Raw genomic sequence first — 20872 nt, 5'->3', positions numbered from 1 at the left:
ACCTTTGTAGCTTTATTTTCTATATCCCTAAGTCTTGCTCCAGCCTCATAAGTTCTTTCAATTATCTTTTGCAATTTCACATACATTCTTACAGATATCTTCTCTTTTTTTAAATTCTGCGCTCATATCTGCTTGACATTCAGGTGATTATATGACCCAAGTTCCATTTCTTCGAGTTGGCGATACTTGCAGTAATCGGAATTAAATTCACTTGCATATATTCTTGCAATAGTAATTAGTCTACAGGGACGTATCTTCATGGGGTTGTTTTGGGTGTTGCACCCACCTAGTAAATCTATTTTGTGATAAACAGTTGGGTACAGATGCTTTCCGATGGGTATGGTGAGATGTCTGTCGGATTTTACCAGTAATTTCTATACACACACACACACAAAATGCACACACGCACCCTCACTCTCTCTGTTTGGACGATTGTCAAAAATGTTGGTTATTTAAAAAAATAATGTGTTTTCTCTCACTAAGGCCCATAACTCTAGATTTTGACGCAAACCAGCGCTGGCTTGCGTCAAAACTTTTACGGCCGGCTAATGCCATTCCTATGCACCATGCAGGTGCCTTATTTAAGGAATGACGTTAGCCAGTGCTGCAAACTGGTCAGAGTAAAAACAAGCATTTGCAATGCAACAGGTCTCGCGTTTGCTCGTGTTAGATCTGAGAGCATTGTAAACTCCTAACCCGACTTTCCACTGGTAATGAAACCTATCGGCAAAAGTGCATTTATGTACTAACTGGAAAAAGTGCAATCAACTGTGTAACAGGGTCGATATTATGTAAAGCACTCGACTTCTGCCAAGCGAGATCGCGCTGGGAAAATAGAGAAAAGTAGTCCACGAGCCGGACAGAAAACAGTGAGCCTCGCATGTTTTCTGTACGTGGTCGATGCGCTTGAGGAGGGCTATCCACCGGAAAAGGCATGAGGTATGCATACCTTCCAAAAGCCAATGACAAACACTGATGTGACGTGGACAGGGCTCTGAGCCCTTTTTAATTACTGAAGCGTCTCGCTTAGCGAAGTGCATGCACAAGCGCATGCGATGCAAACTTAACCCTAAAACATTACTCAAACCAGGCAGCGCCGTGTAGGGAAAAATGGGGGTTGTGCGTCAAAAAATGGTGCAAGTCAGGGTTTGAGGCCAAAATCATGCCTCAAACTGGACTTGCGCCATTTTTGTGACGCACAACCCCCACTTAAATGACTACTGTCTTAGCAAAGACAGGAGTCATGCCCCCTTGCCCAATGGCCATGCCCAGGGGACTTCGGTCCCCTGGGCATGGTCATTGGGCACAGTTGCATGGAGGGGAGCCCAAATTAGGCCCCCCTATGCCAGTTTGAAAAAATAATAAAAAATACTTACCTCAACTTACCTGTACTTACCTGGGATAGGTCCCCCCCATCCATGGGTGTCCTCCAGGGGTGGGCGATGGTGGTATGGGGTGTCCCTGGGGGCACGGAAGGGCACCTCTGGACTCCTGAGCCCACAGGTCCCTTAACGCCTGCCCTGACCCAGGCGTTAAAAAACGTCGCACATCAGGCTGTGTGCCGTTTTTTAAGGCCCGCCCCCTCCGGTGCGTCAAAATGACGCTGGAGTATAAATAAGGCGCAAAGGCCTTAAAGTCATTTTTGGGGCGAGAACGCCTACCTTGCATGTCATTAACGCAAGGCAGTTTCCCGCATCCAAAAAATGACGCACACAAGGAATTTTGACATCCGCAGGCTCGGGCACCAAAGTTTAAATATGGTGCACGGTTTGGGCTGAATGTGCGTCAAAATTGTTGACGCACATTCGGCGCAAACAGAGTATAAATATGCCCCTAAGTATCCTTACCATTCTGCATTGCTTGCCTTTTCCCTGCCCCTTGGGACCCTGTTGTGCGCCCTGCTTGTTGTATAATGTATTTGAAGATTATGTGCCAGCGTTATTGTTGGGAAATCTGAAACTCACACCTTAAATCTTAGTGATGAACCTATGCCCGTGTTAGTCTCACCAGTTACAAATTGGCAAGCTTCAATTTTTGGCCTTCCCCTGGTAATTTTTCATTGGCGCTTAGTGACAAAGGCATCGCAGTGTATTATTCTCGGACAAAAAATATGGCATCCCCCCTTTTACTGGTTTATCTTTACTTTCAAGTAAATTAGAAGATCTGCAATATTCTACAATGTACTATGGAGGCTTCTGTTCTTTTTCCTCTGCTTTACCAAGATTATCCACCTTTGCACCACTGATGCTCCCCACTTTCAAGACACACTTAAATCTCCCTGCTAGGATGTTCATTTTCTTCTATCAGCAGGCATGATGACGGCCTGGGATGTGAAGGCTATCTAATTTGTTTAATCATCTTATTTCTCCATGGATTTAAGAGCAGGGCTGGTGCCCCATCATAATGGATTACATTTTGTCTTAAATTAAAGGTTGCCCTCCCCATGACAAAAGCTTTCAGTGCAAGCTATAGTCTCATAGAGGTTACCGTCCTCTGGTGCAGTCAGTCACTTTCTATTTTCCTTTTAAGGTCTCTCCAAGTTTTGTCTTTTTCTTGCCTGATGGCGGATTTGAATTTTGGCCTGTCTCCAGGTCCTCTGCATCGTTTAGACAACGAAGATGATATTGAGCTCTCATACCCTGTGACCTCACCCACATCTCAGCCTCTCGTATTTAGTGGCAGCCAGACCAATCCTCATACGACATGCACACCTTGTCAGTATCTAGATCCCGTAAGGCAAACAGTTGGGAAGGGAAGCACCAGTAGATACAACCTGAGGAGTCAAGAGAACGCAAACGCTATGGAAAGGTCAGGCAGTAAGGCGGTGCTGATGAAGCTGACTTCAGAACATCCCCTCACTCAGAAATGTGTCCTGCCTTGGGACAATGAGCTGTAGAGCTTCTGCAAAAGACTCAGGGGCTTATTTACAAGCTCTGTGGTGGTGGGCAATGCAACAAGTGACCTTGCTGTGCTTCCCTGCTTTACAGGGAAAAGGAAGGAATATGCTAGATACATCACGTTTCTGTCCTCTCTCCCTGCCTTGTTGCACAATGGGCTGCCTAGTGTGAATTCAAGCAGCCTTGTACCATGGTGCAAGGATGCCTGCATCGCAGACAGGATTGTTTCTGTGCAGAAAGGGACACCTTTCTACACAAAAACAATCCATGGAGGCCTTTTTGTCTTTCTATGTGTGTTGCATATAGAACGAGGAAGATCTAGAAGAAACAAAGATATTTCTCCTCGTTGCACCTCCCCTGGGGAGACATAAGATTTTGACGCATTCCCAGGTTTAAAGATTCTTGTAAATCTGGGAATGCGTCAAAACCCATGGGTGTTGCATGGGAGAACCCATCGCAATGCCCATGAAACCCCTCCCTGATGCAATTCAAGGCAGTGCAGCAATACCTCACACCATATCTACAAGGCCATGAAAAGCCACACAAAGTGGGTTTGCATGGTCATGTAGATATGGACTGCACAAAAAGTGATCCACCGGTGGCCCACGGGGTTTGTAAATAAGCCCCTCAAATCGCATGTCTATGTTACACAGAGCTACTGGTGTAGGTACTAAGGGAGTGATAAAGAAGCTAGTGCAAGGGGAGTGTGAAACCCCATCACAGATTAAAATACCGTATGCATAGGGGTAATAGATGAAATACAAAAATCACTTTAGGCCACATGCACCTTCTGCCCCTAAAGAGGAGAGCACACACATTTATATTTTAGTGTGCTGCACGTACTGAATATTTCAGGCTACAGAAGTAAATAAACCATATGTTGTCATGCTTTAGAGTTGTATTAAATTTAAGCTTTACAATCCCCTCTGTCGAAATGTAGAAGATCAAATGTCTTTCTCGCGTCCATCCCAACTTCGATCATTATGGAAAATAGTAATTGTTTGATCCCAAGGGGGCTCTATACCCAGTGCTTTAAATGGGCCGGTACTCTCCGGTACTGAGTACCGGCACTTTTTTATTTTGAGAGGGAGAGTACCGGCATATCTCAAGAAAAACGTAATACTTTTAATTGCAGAGTACCGGCACTTCTCAGAAACAAGCAGGTACTCAGATAGAGAGTACCTGCACTTCTATTTTTCCATTTAAAGCACTGTCTATACCAGCAATAATCTGTACCAGTCAAGCAGACCTTTCCAGACTAACAGCAGCAAAGATTGGAAACATGATTATGTATTTTATGCACGGCCTGGTTGCTGAAGTCTGCGTAATAATATCCCTTTTGTGTCTTTTGTTTTGAAATGTTGTAGATGTCAGGGAGTTATCACTGAAAAGAACAATTAGAACTAATTCCACATTATGGAAAGCACATGCCTGTATCTCTGTTAGAACGAGGGGAAAACATATGGGAGTTCTCTAAGGTTGTTTTCTGCCATATGGGGTTGTTTGTCTCATGAATTACAAACACAAAGCAATAAACAACTTAAGGTAGCAATATAAGGTCTGGGAGGCAAATTTCCGTCTTAAGTTGTCAAAAAACTTTAAGAAATAATAGTTCTTGCTTCCTTGCTAATGAACCATTTTCTCTGCATAGATTTTCTTTCTGCGTGCTTTTATGATATTTCACACTGTGAAATTCACTTTCATTTTTTGAGTGTATAAAGGTAAAAACATCAAGGATAATAAATGGTCGTGAAATGATCAAACATCCAGCCTAGCTTCGCAAAAGAAATGAGGTGTTACCTAATTACCACCACCTGTCAGCGGCTTTCCGCAATTTATAATTTCGTGATTGGAATGCTGAAAAATAGAAGTTTCAAACTGTGCACGATTATGAAATGAAAGGTCATGTGCACGAAAAATGAAAACTTGTTTTCTAGTTTTTGCATTTCCACATACTCTAAAAAAATATCAATTCAAGCTTCCTGCGGGTGTCCATGATGACGGGCTGTGCCACGGAAGTCAGCAACAGTTTTTCTGTTTTCCAGCGATTGGTTGGTTGATTGCGCATCACAGCAATAGGAGTAGGGCTCAATAAAGTTTCACCTGTCCTTGGGAAAGAGGCGCATCTTTTTCTCGCTGAACTATTAGATTGTAAATTACCTGTGGCCTTTGATTTTACCACATCTAAACATGGGCATAAAATCGTTATGTTACTTTTGTTATCCAGTTGCGCAGCAAGCCCTCCACCTTCTGGTAAACGAGTTATCACACACTGCATTTCCCAGCTTTAAGTAAACAGTCGAAATATATAGAAAAAAGCTTCACATTTTTATTCATTTTGTTACCATGTTTGGACTACCTCTCTTTTAACCCCTTCGCTGCAAGGCCTTTTCCTCCTCAGGTGCCAGGCCATTTTTCGGCTGTTTGGGGTAGTTCGCACTTAAGCCCTAATAACTTTTTGTCCACATAAGCTACCCACGCCAAATTTGTGCCCTTTTTTCCCGACATCCTAGGGATTCAAGAAGTGCCCAGAGTTCGTGGGTTCCCCTGAAGGAGACCAAGAAATTAGCGAAAAGTTCGTTTTAAAAAAAAAAATGGGAAAAGGGCTGCAGAAGAAGGCTTGTATTTTTTCCCTGAAAATGGCATCAACAAGGGTTTGCAGTGCTGAAAACACCAGCTTCCCCGCTTTTAAGAACAAGCAGACTGAATAAAAAAAACACATTTTCATCAACATTTTTTCATTTTACTGGGACATACCCCACTTTTACTGTTTTTTGTGCTTTCAGCCTCCTTCCAGTTAGTGACAGAAATGGGTTTGAAACTAATGCTGGATCCCGGTGAGCTAAACATTTCTGAAAATTAGACATAATGCTGAATTTACCAAGGGTTCAGTTGTGGTGATCCTACAAAGTTTTCCACCAGAAAATAACAGCTGAAATAAAAATATATTGAAATTGAGGTGAAAAAAACAGCCATTTTGATCCACGTTTTACTCAGGAACTTTTTCCTGCGCTGTCAGATTTTTTAAAGCAATATACCGTTACGTCTGCTTGACTCATCTGGTTGTGAGGATATATAGGGCTTGTAGGTTCATCAAGAACCCTAGGTACCCAGAGCCAATAAATGAGCTGCACCCTGCAATGGGTTTTCATTCTATACCTGGTATACAGCAACTCAAATATAAATAGTGAAAAATAGGTATCAAGAAAACCTTTGTATTTCCAAAATGGGCACAAGATAAGGTGTTGAGAAGCAGTGGTTATTTGCACATCTCTGAATTCCAAGGTGCCCATACTAGCATGTGAATTACAGGGCATTTCTCAAATAGACATCTTTTTTACACACTGTCTTACATTTGGAAGGAACAAATGTAGAGAAAGACAAGGGGCAATAACACTTGTTCTCCTCTTCTGTGTTCCCCCAAGTCTTCCGATAAAAATGGTACCTCACTTGCGTGGGTAGGCCTAATGCCCGCGACAGGAAACGCAACAAAGACACATCACATTTTTACATTAAAAACTAACGTGTTTTTTGGAAAGTGCCTAGCTGTGGATTTTGATCTCTATCTCAACCAGCATCCAGGGAAACCTACCAAACCTGCGCATTTTTTAAAACTACACACCTAGGGGAATTCAGGATGGGGTGACTTGTGGGGCCCTCACAAGGTTCAGTTACTCAGAATACTTTGCAAACCTCAAAATGTATCCAAAAATACTTTTTCCTCACATTTTTGTGAAAGAAAGTTCTGGAATCTGAGCCACAAATTTTCCTTCCATCCAGTGTCCCCCCAAGTCTCCCGATAAAAATTGTGGTTAGGCCTACCACCCGCGACAGGAAATGCCCCAAAACACAACGTGGACACATCACATTTTCCCAAGAAAACAGAGCTGTTTTTTGCAAAGTGCCTAGCTGTGGATTTTGGCCTTTAGCTCAGCCGGCGCCTAGGGAAACCTACCAAACCTGTGTATTTTAGCAAACTAGACACAGAGGGGAATCCAAGATGATGTGACTTGTGGGGCTCTCACCAGGTTCTGTTACCCAGATTCCTCTACAAACCTCAAAATGTGGCCAAAAAAAACACTTTTTCCTCCCATTTCGGTGACAGAAAGTCCTGGAATCTAAAAGGAGCCACACATTTCCTTCCACCCGACGTTCCCCCAAGTCTCCCGGTAAGCCTAGCCTCTGCGACAGGAAATGCCCCAAAATAGAACATGGTCACATCACATTTTCCCAAAGAAAACTGACTTGTGTTTTTCAACGCGCCTACCTGTGGATTTTGGCCTCTAGCTCAGCTGGCACCTCGGGAAATCTACCAAACCTGTGCATTTTTTAAAACTAGACACCTAGGGTAATTCAGAATGGGGTGGCTTGTAGGGCTCCCACCATGTTCTGTTACCCAGAATCCTTTGCAAACCTCAAAATATGGCAAAAAAACACTTTTTCCTCACATTTTGGTGATGGAAAGTTCTGGAATCTGAGAGGAGCCACAAACTTCCTTACTTGAGTGTGTGGTCCAGGTGCCTGCAGCGGGAAAATGCCAAAAATGTGTAGAGATTGAGGGAATAGCACAGCAAGTTGATAAGCACATTTTTCACTTTTTTAACAAATGTTGAGGTTTGCAGAGGAATCTGGGGAAGAAAATATTGGGGGAATCCACACAAGCATATCTCTCTGGACTCCTCTGGGTGTCTAGTTTTTAGAAGTGTCAGGGTTTGGTAGGTTTCCCTAGATGACCACTGCACCCGGGACCAAAAACACAGATGACCCCCCTTGAAAAACAAGTAGTGTTGCAATAGATAATTTTGATGTGTCTGCGTCCTTCTGTAATGTTCCAAACACTAAAAAAGTGAAAAGAAACACACTAAGGTTATGTTAAGAAGACCCCTCACCCACCAACACAGGCGGTGGCATGCTTCATCATCGGGGTCCCTCCCGAGACACCTAGCATGTCACGGGTGTGCTCCGTCGCCTGATTACAGCGGAGCAGGTTTTGTCATTTTTACCACACAGTCATTTTTACCACACATACTGGTTGGATTTGGCAAGAATGTGAGTGATGGTTCAGCAGATCAAATTTGTTTAACAAGAGATTTCACAAAAATGAAATTCACTGCTAATAACTGAAAGGCCAACAAACTGAAGCAATGACTCACAGCTTGTGAGCTGTAAAGCCGCATCAAGGCACCGACCGCTTTACAGTCCATTTACACACCTTTCATACATGACATGCACAAGACCATTCACGCCGCCAGCCGCAGGCCTAGCACATTACAACACTCGCATCAGCAGACAGCGCCATTCAAGAGCCCATCACTTTCATACACCCACATTCCTGATACAGCAATCACACCAGCTGATGGGAGTGTGTGTACTGGCGTTTGGCTGGCAGTGTGTTGCAATGGTCAACAGCAAGTCACTATTTACACTGCCAGCCAAGCGCCACTTCTCGCACACCCCCATCACTTTAAAAAAAAACAAAAATGGGACTACTAACTAATTGCAAATAAGTACAAAACTACAAACTCAAAAGCTCCAGCTAAATGAATGACAGTAATGCCAATCATGAAACTGAACAAAAAATATAAAACGAAACAGAACAGGCAGTTTTCACTCATGGTAGTTCCCAATAATTCTTTTGGGTGTGGTATCTTCTAAAACAGCCGGCCATACACAGCCCAAGCTTAGAAGGACAATCAGGGCAGTAGTTACGAGTCTCCCTCTGGATACCTCTTTGGGTACAGACTCTACATTTCTTTGTGGGAAAGTCTTTATTTGGAGTGAGAGGAACGTGATCAGAAAAGTGGCGCTCTTTCAATCTAGCCACATCCTCCACCACTGCTATTCTAGGAACTCTTGCCTGTTCCACCACAATACGTTTCTCTATCACCAACTCCTGAAATTTAACAAATTTTATCCTTGACTCAGGGAAACAATCCTTGAACACAATAAAAGCATTAAAGGTTGCTAAATTAAACAAATGGATGGCCAACTTTTTATACCAAACATAAGGCTTACGAATAGCAGTGTAAGGTTCCAACCTCCGGTCTACTCTATCAACACCACCCATGTGCTTATTGTAGTCTAAAATGCACATAGGTTTGCGCACTTCAGCAACTTGGCCCAAAACAGCCACAGGTGAAGTACTCTCATCATGTATGGTAGTTAACATGTAGACATCCCTTCTGTCTGCAAATATCAGAGCTAGCAGCTCATCATTCCACAAGGCACTGCACTGTCCCCTCTCATGTTTTTTACAGACAAGCTCCCTTGGATAGCCTTTCCGGCTAGAGCGTATTGTGCCATACGCAACAGTGTCCACTCTGAACAATTCCTTAAACAACTGCACTCCAGTGTAGAAGTTATCTACATACAAATGGTGACCTTTGTTAAACAGTCTCCTACCAAGTTCCCATACAATTTTCTCATTAACTCCAAAAGTGGGCAGACAACCAGGGGGGTCAATATTGGAATCCCTACCAGTGGAGACCCGGAAATCATACACATATCCTGTATTACTTTCTGACAGCATATACAATTTAATCCCATGCCATGCCCTCTTGCTTGGAATGTACTGCTTAAAAACCAAACGCCCCTTGAACAGGACCAAAGACTCATCCACAGATATTTCTTTACCTGGAACATAAACCTCTGAAAAAAGATCTACAAAATGATCAAGGACAGGCCTAATCTTAAAAAGATGGTCACTGTCTGGGTAATCTCGTGGCAAGGCTAAAGCATTGTGAACAAAATGCAGCATTCGAATAAGAAACAAATACCAATTACAAGCCATGGTTACAGTTGCCATAAAAGGACTAGTAGACCAATAAAAAGCCAGCGACTGCTTCCTTATCAACCCAATCAAAAAAGTCAAACCTAGGAACTTTTTTTAACTCTTCCAAATTTGTGGGAATGCACTGGGTAACTCTAGACTGAGGCCTAAGACTGGCAGTGTTGTCCCTCAAATACTGCTCCGCATACAAATTAGTCTGTTCAACAATCTCTTCCAAAAATACATCATCCACAAACAACTGAAAGAACTTGACAGAAAAAAAGTTTTCCGTGTTGACTCTACACCCTGGGAGACCAGTAAATGCAGGCAAATGTGGCTGCTCCATCTTTGGGGTAATCCAGGTGTCAGGTCTTCCAATGGGAAACCCTTCAGCCCCAGGCTGCTGCACTATTGGCACATCAATGTCCTCCTCTAAAACAGGCGCTTCATCTGTACTGAGAGTGGCTTTCTCATCAGAAGATTCCTCTCGGACAGAAACCTCACTGTCAGAATCTCTCACTTCCTCCTCTGCCTCAGATGCAGAGTCAGTCTCATAATCATGCTCAGAAGACGACTCAAAAAGCATGCCAACAACCTGCTGAGCGGTCACTCTGCGGCTAGCCGTGATCCTTTCTAACAATTTTAACTTGACAAAAGCGCCAAGAGCAACCAGCACTGTCTAAAATAAGTAATAAACAAAGTGTGGCTTTATGACTAGTTATGTACTCAAAAACTATACCAGACACTTGCCTGAAAAAGCTAGACTACTCTGCACAGGCACAGCAATCACCAACGATATCCCACTATAAAGAAAACAGAAAAGCAAATTAGACATAAGACAACACAAATATCGTTGTGCACAAATCTAAGGACAATTTCACACACAATCCTGCATTGAGTACATCACCTACAGACATGTCATTCATGCATATCAACAATACTCCTTTGGAGTAAATTGCTTTTACTTTCCTAAAACATGCAACTACACAAACCGCAGGTCAACTACTACCAAAACAGCAAGGATCCACAGGAAAGGAAGCAAAAGCTTTGAACTAGAACAAAAAGGAGAAGTAAACTGTTATATTCACAAATACAAATACTTTGCTAGTTGACAAACACCCCGCCACCCAAAATTTCCAAATTTTCCCTGGTGCCTAAGTGGATTCTCCCGCCCTTGGGGGCAGATGGGCCTACCAAAAATAGGCCGGTCTGCCCCCAAGGGGTGCAGAAATGGCCAACAGTTCTGTGTCCCCTTTGGGGGGCGACCATTGCCAAAGGGGGCACCCCCAACACAAAAATAAAAAGGGGAGCAAAAGAAATTCTTGGCATCATGGTGGATTCTGCCACCATGGGGGCAGAACGTCCTAAAACAATAGGCCAATCTGCCCCCAGAAGGGGCAAAAATGGGCAACACTAATGTCCCCTCTTTGGGGGGCAACCCTTGCCCAAGAGGTGCCCCCAACACAGAAAAAACACACACACACACTCACACAACACAATCCCTGGGGCCTAGTAGGTTTCGACCCCCCCGGGGGCAAGATCGGCCAAAGACATGGCCGATCTAGCACCAGGGGGGCAGAAATGCATAAAGAAATATTTCCACCAGGGCAGCGACCCTTGCCTAAGGGGTCGCTGCCCTAAAACATTATAATAAATATAATCCCTGGTGTCTAGTGGGTTTAGACCCCCCCTGGTGGCAGATCAGCTGATCTGCCCCAGGGGGGCCAAAACACGGATATGCTTATGCCCCCAGGGGGGAGACCCTTGCCCAAGAGGTCACACCCTAAAATAAGCCTAAAACAATCCCTGGTGTCTAGTGGGTAGATTCCTGCTCCACAATCGTGGGCCTCGCCCATGGTCTTGGAGCAGGAATCCACTCAAAACAGTCACAGGGGGGAAGGAAAAACTCTTTCCTTTCCCCTGTGTCTGTTTTCCCCCTCCAAACCCCCCAGAAGAAGGAATCACCTTCGAGACAGCCTCTCTCCTAACACGCTGGAAGCGCATCCCCGGATGCATTTGATGACGTCGGCGCGCTGTGAGCTCGCTGACGTCATCAGATTGCCGGGGGGGGTGGTCTGGGTTGGAAGGGGAAGCGATTCCCCTTTCATCCCCATGGTGGGAGTGTGGTAAGAGGCCCACTTGAAGAGAGCTAGCGCTCTCCCAATGGGCCGGGTGCAGGACGAGCTGGGCAGCCCAGCTCGTCCAAGGCACCCAAGGGGTTCAGCAGCATTTCATTATGGATGAATCAGTAATCTGACTTTGGCTGAACACGTCTAAAATGAGATTAACAGTGGTACAGTGTTACCGCACAAGATATTGTCGAAATTTGGCTGGAAATAAGATGCAATGGCATTAGTTTCACCCACTCCCCATTTTATAGGGCCATTTATGGGATCAACGCTTAATCCCAGCGTAATACTGTGACTCGAAATTACTAATACACACTGCATCAATAAAACTGTGTGCAGTGTTACCACTGCTTAATTCCAAGCCAAACATAACAATGGTCTTAAGCTCTAAACTCAGAGGTGCAGATTACATAAACATATTCTCATGTGATGGTCTTTTTGTAGATTATGACGTCCAGCACACATTTACTGTGAAATGAAAAACCTCCACCTATAGAGCTGAAACGCCCATTCCTTGTTTGGGACACAGAGAACGATCAGCAACCTTGCTTAGCAGACTTACAACAATTTCACTCAGAAAGGTGTATCCTCTGTACTGCTTTGGGAGAATGGTGAGAAAGTATTGTAATGTGTCACCTGGACTGTGGGGGGTGACTCATTGACCTGTATATGGTATAGCACTCATCCTCTGGCCAGGCGTGGTGTGAGGGGAGAAATAAAAAGGTCTTAGACCGCACTGGGTCTTACCCCCATATCTTAGTACCAGTGTCTGTGCCCAGTTTATTGCAGAAGTGCCTGCCACACATCAGAGTGGCCTAACCCCCTCACCAGTGCGGGGAGCTTCAGGACAAACCCCACCACAGTTGGCGACGAGGGCGTCTTGCCTTGTGTATCCCACCTCCAACCCGGATTCAAGAGCCACCTTCTTCAGTGCACTCTCAATCATTCTGCCGCAGCCTGTCACCCCTGCTCCGACAATCTTGTCTCTGCCCACACAGGCCCTACACCACTGTTCTTCTGAATCATTAAGTGTGATATTACAGAAGCGAGAGTCACAGTCCACCACCACTGGCCTACACCGCCACTTGCCTCAGCCAACACGATGAGATGCCAGGTGGCTACTGCAGCCCCAAGACATGCCACCCTGCTGAACCAAGGAGTGCAATGCCCTCCCCCAATGCGGGTACGTTTTTCCTGCTATGGACTATCTGCCAAGTCCTCTACTGCACCCCAGAAGGGGAAATTGGTGACAGCTGCCTTCTAACGATGTACATGCAGTAGACAGACATGGCCTCCTACCGATTGCACAGATTCCATAAAGGCAAATGGCAAATTCAAACTGGTTCTCACACAAAGTCCTGCAGAGTGGAGATAATAATGACGATTACACAGACTGAACAAAGACATATTTGAAGTGCATACCATAGTAAATCCTGCTGAGTGGAAAAAGTAAGTGGGTAGCACCACCACACAAGAGTACCCTCTATGCCAAGTAGACCTTTGCCCTGACCACATTGTATGTTGCATAGATCTCACAATTTGGATTGACAGCTCTCAGCTCATTTGTTGTGAGCGAGCCATACACACTCTATCTAGGTGTCAGCCACGTGACATTGCAGACCCAAAGCCACTACCATATCATGGCTGACAATGCCAATGTTGGCCCCAGCCTGGGCACCTACAATTAAGGATCTCACGCTAACATGCACTAGAAGGAATCATGCAGGCTCTCAGCGAGCTCGTTGACCCAACCACTGTCTTACTGGCGTGAAGAATTTGGGTGGAACAACTAGACAACTACTTTGTAGCAACCAGAAAAACTGACTGAGGTGTGAGGTGCTTACTACTACTCCATCACATGGGGAAGAAATCCATAAACTGTTTAAACACCTTCCCAACACTGTTGCGGTGGGCGACTATGATGGCCCAATTCAAGCTCTCAACATACACTACGACCCGCAACTTTACTCAGACTTTGAACGTTTCAAACTCTACCAGTCCCACCAGCTAGAAGGTGAATCCATCGATGACTTCTACCCGGGCCTGCGTAAGCTAGCCAGTACATGAGCAACATATGACCAACCCAGGGAGATAAGAGCACATATATTTCAAGGATGCCACACACTCAGAGGCCTCATCTCAAGGCAACCCAATATCAGTCTGGATGACATCCTCATTATGGCCAGATCACATGACCTGTCAGCCACGAGAGCTCCCGAAATGGACATAGCCATCACCAAAGCACCAGAAAGACCCCTGCAGTGGAAGTGGAACGTGCAGACATGATACACACCAAAGGAAATGCCTGCTCTGCCCACATCCTGCCCTTGTTGTGGATACTGTGGATGTGACAAATACCCCTTCAATGATTGCCCAGCTCAGGGATGAGGATGCTCAAATTGGGTCAAAATTAATAATTTTGCGATTGTGTGCTGAGGAAGACAAAGAGGGAGGATCACCAGAGGGAGACTGGCCCTGCCCAAGGAAGTGCAACATCTGTCCCTGGGAGAAACTGAGTCCCAAGGGGCCGCCAGATATCCTCAGAGATAAAGACAACAAATTGAAGACTCACCATCCAAGGATGAAGAAAAGGTTTCCCTCATCTCTTTCACACATGAACTGAAGAAATACATGAGACCACAACCTACATGCATGGTAGAGACCACAGGCTCTAAAGTAAAGGCACTCATTGATACTGGGGAATTTGTGAAAGTAATGGGCATCCAACAATACCAGCACCTTCAACGAAAATCCATGGTCTAGTCACCACACACCAAAATTTTCACATAAGGCAGCCACTCCCCCCTACCTCTGAAAGAATGCATGGCTGTATGTGTGTGGCCCAATGATTGTGAAATCCAAACGATGCACCATGTAGTCAACAGAGAAGTTGACACCCTGCTTGGAAGCCACTCAGCAGAAGACCTCAGACTTATGTCTTTCCCACACGCTGCGAGAGAATTCCAAACAGAGCACTCTACTGAATGGTATGCTTAACAGACCGCTGCACCACAATAATGCACCCCACATTTCTAAACCTCTGACTTAATGTGACCCTGCAAGCAAAGTCTCAGAACTCCTTTTTGCAGTCAGATTCTCTCTCAGTCCGGGCGGTCCTGAATGTTACCAGGTAAGTGGTTCACCATTCTAAGATGGCGACCAATTCAGCCTTCGGTCCAAGCAATTTGTCATGCTGGGCATCTGTTGCTAAGTGCTGGCCCCGATTTAAACAGTAGATTTTATTGGACACTGCTTCAATTGCAGGTCATTGTAGCAAATCTCCGAGCACTTTTTAGCTATTGACAAGCGATCAGGAGGGCCATGTGAAGTTGCTGAATGCGCTGGACAGCCTGACTAGAGACCAATTCAGATGCTGGCAGAAGCGCTTAGACCAAGCATAAAACAGGTATGGGGGCATGGAACTGGAGAACTAATGCATCACAGTGGTGCCAAGTTGATTTTCCCAACTTTTAGAATGGCACAAGCCTAGTATGAAAGTGGTGTTGCCATGTTTCATGCCAGGGTAGAAGTTTGCTGAGCTTAACCCAAGGTAACTTTCAGAATGGTGTGAGCCCATTATGAAAGGCATCAGTGACATTTTTGTATCTCACTAAGGCTCTGGGGTGGTTTCGTCAGAGTGAGCTTTAGAAGGGTGCAAGCCCATTATAAACTTAGGGCACTGTTATAACAGTTTCAATACCAATTCACTGTACTTGTGAAAGTGCACAAGCCTGTCATGCAATGGACAAGTCAATAATCCTGATGACAAGTTTCCTTCCACACAGTGGTAAAGCTGTCCTCTCTAAATTGCAGATTTTTTTCCCTCACTCCCACACACATTTGGTATGATGGAAGACCACGGTTCACCGTCATTATTTTCCCCTGAGGCTAACCAGGAGGAAGCTGAAGACTGGGTGAAGTTCATGGGAATGGGGCAGGGAAAGGTCTGGAGTGGGCAAGGAAGATGTTAGCGGCACATCAATCAACAGCTGCAGTCAACAACACTCACTGTAACAGACAGTGATGGGGTACAGCCATCTGACTCCGGCTTGATCTCCAGAGCCAGGAAAGAGGTGTACCACCTGCCAAAAGGAAGAGACCAGTAAGGGCTGCTGCCAAGACCAAAGTAAATCAAACCAAGAAAGACAGGGTTGACCAAAAATTAACCGAAGGTCCCTCAACTTCCCAAAAAGAGAGCAGAACAAAGAGGGGCAGAAAGGACAGTGAAGAACAAGATGCTGTCACTGGGAACATTGTTTCACTTATGGGAAGAGGACTTTACCTCTATGTTTAACATGCAGAGTGCTAAGAGGCAGACCGACCAACCCGCAGGAAAGCTGGCCTGCAGCATATCCCCGGGAGGGGCAGATCAGGAGCTGCAGGAAGGACTGTGCAAGATGATGGACATCATGCACAGCTTCATGGCCTCAGCAAAGGCATTGTTTGGGTTGGGCATGGAGGAACAGGGTCCCAGCAAGCAAGCAAGCAGGCGCAAGTAAGGTGTGGGGGCAGGACAGCAACCCGCCTGCAGAGATGCAGGGCCAGTCTTAATTTTTGGTAACGGAGGGTTCAGGCATGGGTGCCGCAGAGATTAACACTTGCAGGAGTAACAGGGGTGCTTTGGTCAGGCCTGATCCTCCCTTGCTGACTGGAGAGTCCTCTTTAAGACAGCGACAGAATATGGCACATGGAATTCATTGTCATTTTCTCGTTGCTTACTTTTGCCAACAAGGATGCAGACATAACAGGGTATCGTAAAGAAGTGGATAAACATAAGTTGAAGAGGAGGTTAATCCAGAGGAGACAATAGACAACTGGTTAGAGGCATTTGCTATGCTAGCCATAGAAATCATGGAGAATTTCCTTGAGCAAGGACTGTCCCTCTGCAAGTATAACCTGGTAATTTACAAAGAATATGCGCAGAATGGGGGAACGGGTTGGCTGAGCTATGTCAGGGAATTCAGACAAAAGATGGAGCAGGTACCCAAGATGTGATGGGACTGTTGTGAAATTGAACTCTGGGTGCAGTACATGGGTAATGGCAACAGGCAGGCAAGCAGGGACCCCCCCTTTCCCTAAGCACAAACACACAAAGCCATACTATTGTAAACAGAACATTAGCCATTCCTTTTGGGACAGGGGCCCACAGAGAGGGATCGGGGCTATCAGTATAGGGCAAAAAACTCATGCAGTCTATATAACAATGGGGCTTGCACTTGGGGCACCTCTTGCAAATTCACTCACAACTGCGTCAAGTGTGCCGGATGGCACCCAGCAATCAATTGCAGCAAGGGACATAAGACTAATAACCCAAGGGGTGCCAACACCAGTGCAAAGTAACCCTAATTGTCCTGAATTGCAACACTCTATGATGGCACCATCTCCCTTGTCCTTTAGCACATTAGCCCATATCCTTGAAGGCTACCCTACATCAGCAGAGCGTGAACTATTGTGCAAAGGTTTTAGTCAAGGCTTTATGATTCCACATTTTGCCGGTACGGGAGAAGTTGGAGAAGGAGTCTCAGTTGGGGAAGGTGGCTGAGCCTTTCGCCCAGCCACCCCTTCCACATTTCATTGTGTCTCCTCTGGGATTTGTGCCCAAGAAAGACCAAGGCAAGTACAGGATTATTCACCATCTCTCTTACCCCATGGGGTCATCAGTGAATGACTACCTGGAGGATGGAACGTGCTCGTTTTTTTTATGGTTCTTTAAATCTGGCAGTCGATCTGGTTCCAGCAGCAGGCAAAGGTGCTCTTATGGTGAAGGCTGATATTGAGTCTGCTCCTGCCTCCTCCCAGTTCATCCTAATAGTTTTCACCTCCTAGGGATGCAGTCGGATGGCCAGTTTTTCTACGACAAATGCATGCCCATGGGCTCTTTAGTGTCATGTTCCCTGTTTGAGATGTTCACATGCTTCTTGGAGTGGGCACTGAGGCAGAGCAACCCCCAGGGAGTTTGTTACACTACCAAGATTACTTCCTCTCCATTGGTAAGGCAGCATCCAGTGAGTGCAGCGAAACACTCCTTGCATTTCAACACCTTAGTCAGCCATTAGGGGTGCCCTTAGCACCAGGGAAGACTCAGGGACCCGCCGAGTGTTTGACATTCCTGGGTATTGAAATTGATTCAACAGGAGGGATTTGCAAATTGTGAAAAGATAAGGTTGAAGCTCTTCGATCCAACATTCTGCAGGTTCTGAGTAGGGACAAAGCAACACTAGCCACGATTCAGAGCATACTGGGCAGGCTAAACTTCACAGCCAGGATTATATCAGCGGGTAGAATCTTTGCCAGGCAGCTAACTAGAGCAACAGTAGAGGTTACGAAAGCCCATCACTTGGTGCACTTTAGTGCAGGAATAAAAGATGACCTGCGTGTGTGGCTGTCTTTTCTGAAGGAATTTAATGGTGCGCTGCTGTGGCACACTCCATGGTGCAGCAGTCAGTAGCTCCAACTCTTCACAGATGCATCAGGAAGAGAGGTTTTGGTGCCATTGTGGGCCGGGACTGGTATGCTTCACAATGGCCCAATGCATGAAGGAAGCATGGACTTACAAAGAATATCACTGTTCTAGAAATGTTCCCAATTGTTTTGTCACTCCATCCATGGCCGTAAGTGCTAGCTGGCAAAAGGATTATATTCTGGTCAGACAATATGGCTGTAGTACAGGCCATTAATTGCCAGTGTGGGAGCCCTGTTTTTGTGTGGCTGTTCAGGGAGTTGGCAAGGGGTTGCCGGCTGAGAAATATGGAATTTCATACACCCCATGTCCAAGGGGTGAAGAATGTAGCCGCTGACATCTACTTTCAGTGGGCGAAATTCCAAACATTTTACCCCCAGACAATGGAAGAGATAACCCCCCTCAAAGCGGAATGGTGGCACATGATATAGTGGAACAAAGGATAGTGGCCTTGGGAGAATTATCATTGGCCCCTGGGACTAGAGCCAGATACCGGTGTGTTTCAACATGTTTACCTCAGTGACCCATTCCGTGGGAGCAGGGGAGGGCCATCTGCCTGCCAGAAGAGTGCAGAAGTTTGTTCTTGACTTCAACAACAGGAGACAAGCTCAGTTCAAGCCCTTGGAGATTCTTCACCAGTCACAAACATCAGTCTTTGTCCTCTTTCAGGCAGACACAACTACTGCAGGCCAACCCAGCAAAGCATAGTCACAGGCAAAGGGGCAGTACTCCTCCTCCAGCTCTCCAGCTCTTCTCCTTGGCAGGGGTTCCTCTTGGTTCCAGAAGTAATCTACTTTTCAGGGGTTTTAGGTCCAATAGTTATACCTCTTTCTGCCTTTGAAGTAGGCCTATTTCAACGGAAAGTCTCTGTTGTTCACAAGATCCTGCTTTGCCCAGGCCCCAGACACACACCAGGGGGTTGGAGACTGCATTGTGAGAGGGCAGGCAAAGCCCATTCAGGTGTAAGTAACCACTCCTCCCTCCACTCTAGCAAAGATGGCTCATCAGGATATGCAGGCTACACCCTACCTCCCTTTGTCTCACTGTCTAGAGAGAATTCACAAACAGCCCAACTGTCAAACTGACCCAGACAGGGAATCCACAAACAGGCAGAGTCACAGAATGGTGTAAGCAAGAAAATGCCTACTTTCTAAAAGTGACATTTTCAAACTAACAATCTAAAAAACAACTTCACTAAAAGATGTATTTTTAAATTGTGAGTTCTGAGACCGTAAACTCCATTTTTCTATCTGCTCACAAAGGGAGTCTGCACTTTAATAATATTTAAAGCCAGCCCGCATGTTAACCTATGAGATAGATAGGCCTTGCAACAGTGAAAACTGAATTTAGCAGAATTTCACTGTTAGGACATGTAAAACACATTAGTACATGTCCCACCTTTAACATACACTGTACCCTGCCCTTGGGGCTATCTAGGGCCTACATTAGGGGTACCTCACATGTAGAAAAAGGAAAGGTTTAGGCCTGGCAAGTGGGTACAGTTTAAAACTGTACACACAGACACTCCTGTGGCAGGTTTGAGCCAGGTTTACAGGCTATAAGTGTGGGTGGCACAACCAGTGCTGCAGGCCCACTAGTAGCATTTGATTTACAGGCCATGTGCACCTCTAGTGCACTCTACTTGAGACTTACCAGTAAATCAAATATGCCAATCATGGATAAGCCAATTTACACATATCATTTATACAGGGAACACTTACGCAGTAGCACTGGTCAGCAGTGGTAAAGTGTCCAGAGCAAACAAAAACAGAAAAAACAAAAGTCCAGCACACAGAAACAACCTGGGAAGCAGAGGTAAAAACTTAGGGAAACCACACCAAGGATGCCAAGCCTGACACATGTCCCCCCAGCTGAAAGTGGAAAGCAACTGCCCAACCTCATGGGAGTTCTCATCACTAAGGTGGAAGAATCTGGAAGACCATCAGCATTGGCGTGTTCAATGCAAGGGCCGTGTTCCACCATAAAGTCCATTCCCTGTAGGGAGATGGACCACCTCAACAATTTGGGATTCTCACCCCTTATCTACATTAACCATCTGAGGGGCATATGGTCTTTCTGAACCTGGAAGTCAGTCTCAAACAAGTAGGGTCCTAGCTTCTTCAGTCCCCAGACCACCGCAAAAGCTTCACGGTCAATTGGACTCCACCTAAGTTCCCTGGGAAGTAACCTCTTACCGATGAAGGCTACAGGTTGATCTAGGCCCTCTACATTTAGCTGTGGTAACACTGCTCCTATACCATGCTCTGAATCATCAGTTTGCACAACAAACTCTTGTTGGAGAAATCAGGTGCCTTCAGCACAGGTGCTGGACACATGGCTGCCTTCACGGCATCAAACGCTGTCTGGCAAGTCTCAGTCCAGATCAACTTTCTGGGCTGCTTTTTGGAAGTCAACTCAGTCAAGGGAGCAAGAATGGTGCAGTACCCCTTGACAAACCTCCTATAGTATCCAGTGAGACCTAAAAAGGCTCTCACTTCAGCCTGGGTCTTGGGAGACTCCCAGGCCAGAAGGGTGTCAATTGTTGGTTGTAGGGGTGCCACCTGGACACTCCCCACCTGGTGTCCCAAGTACACCACAGAACCCTGCCGTATTTGCC

The sequence above is a fragment of the Pleurodeles waltl genome, chromosome 5 (genome assembly GCF_031143425.1).
Source record: "Pleurodeles waltl isolate 20211129_DDA chromosome 5, aPleWal1.hap1.20221129, whole genome shotgun sequence".
Taxonomy (NCBI): Eukaryota; Metazoa; Chordata; class Amphibia; order Caudata; family Salamandridae; genus Pleurodeles; species Pleurodeles waltl.
The sequence above is the reverse complement of the archived record's forward strand: the minus strand, read 5'-3'. Positions refer to the sequence as shown.